A 1,637-nucleotide genomic window follows, 5' to 3' on the forward strand; every position below is an offset into this window, starting at 1 on the left:
ATATACATATATACATATATAAACATAACTTCAAGGAAGTTGGCCCATTTTTTATATGAGCAGCTTCAAAAGTTTATGTTGTGTGTGCAGTTACCCGATCCGTGTCCTGTATTCTGCAGTTCACATTTTCACCACTGTGTGGTGAGTATATTCCAGAGCTTCTAATCTAATGTGAGATGTTTAGGTGCTGCATGTTAGGTATGCGTCAGCAGTCTGGACCCAGAGAACAGGAAAACACAATGCAAGCACCTTTTCAACACCCTCCCCAGTAAAACTGAACTGTGGGCTTAAACCCACAATAGGTGGCTTAGGGAGTCACGAAAAGGCCATAATACTACTCTCAATAGAGATGCCCAACTGGACCAAAGTCATAAAGTGTCAGAATTTTTTAAAAAAAGAAGAAGATAAACACTATTTAACACAAAGTTGTTTTATTTAAAAGTTGTTTGTTCCATCATATTAAACAGGCAACTTCAAAGGTGACCTGCTGTAGAAAATTAATATTTCTACCAATTATATTTGTATATAACCTTTACAGTGAGCAAAAACAACCCTGGAACAAACATATAGTCACTCTGGGCTGTGGAAACGTGAACTCAGATTCAACATCGAGGTTAATGCAAACAGATCATAGAAACTAGCAGAAACTGTTACTGCCAGCGTTTTGTTTAAATGGCTGAAAGGAGAAAATCAGTGAGCTCAGCATAATCCTTTCAAAGCACTGCAGCCGTCCCTTTGGCTGTCCTGGTCAGCATGATGCTCCAGTGCAGATGCTCAATGCCAGGCCTGCTCTCCCCTCTTCCTCTCCAACCGTGGATTTTCCACCGCTTTATCTGACCTGAGCCTCCAAACTATTCCAGCCCACACAATGTAAAACTCTGCCTAATCAGTTCTGTTGCCATCAGCCCAATTTGTACCAATCCAGAGAACAAATGGAGAAATTGAGAAATTCCTCGTGCTTTATAGATCACACCTCTGATTAGTCAATGTGAACTGCTGATGCTACTTTAACTAGATGAAATAAAACGAAAATAGTTTAAAATCATTTAAAAAAAATTCACACAGTATTAATATTATCTTCAGTGCTTGGAGAAATATCTGGATTGCTGGAAAATCAAACAAGTTAGTGCAGTTAGTTCACTGCACTAACAGGTTCTTCCCACCACTTGCTCACTGCTCTTGTTTTTGAGGTTCAAGACCACTGCAGTTTCTCAGGGGGGGTTCAGAGTCAGCGATGGGCTACTGATTGGTGTTTTATTGCCAGCTTTTTTGGTTGAATGCTTCAGCCAGGCTGTTGGAGGTACATAGGTGCTCTCATTCTCCTGCAATGAACCCAGAGTTGTAGCTGAAGCCCTAAAAAGATGGAAAACCACATGGAAATGTAAGAAGTCCAAACTGTAAATGCTTGCCAACCATGATTTTTGTTCTCTGGCCCACTTTGATTAGTTCATGGCCTTTTATGTTTATGTTTTTCTTTTACAATAAGCTGAGGGTAATCAAGGCAAGAAAAGGGTTGAATTGCTTTGTTTTGATTTGCGGTATTGTGCAGTGACCCCTCCCCTGGACTGTGTGGCACTGCCTTGGACCTGGGGTGTTATAAAAAGGCCCCCGAGCTCCCCCTGCTCTGGTAAAGAGGC

This window comes from Mchenga conophoros, linkage group LG20 (assembly GCF_057382185.1).
Source record: "Mchenga conophoros isolate Kocher_MC1m ecotype Shallow Benthic linkage group LG20, M_conophoros_male_GT1.1, whole genome shotgun sequence".
Lineage (NCBI taxonomy): Eukaryota > Metazoa > Chordata > Actinopteri > Cichliformes > Cichlidae > Mchenga > Mchenga conophoros.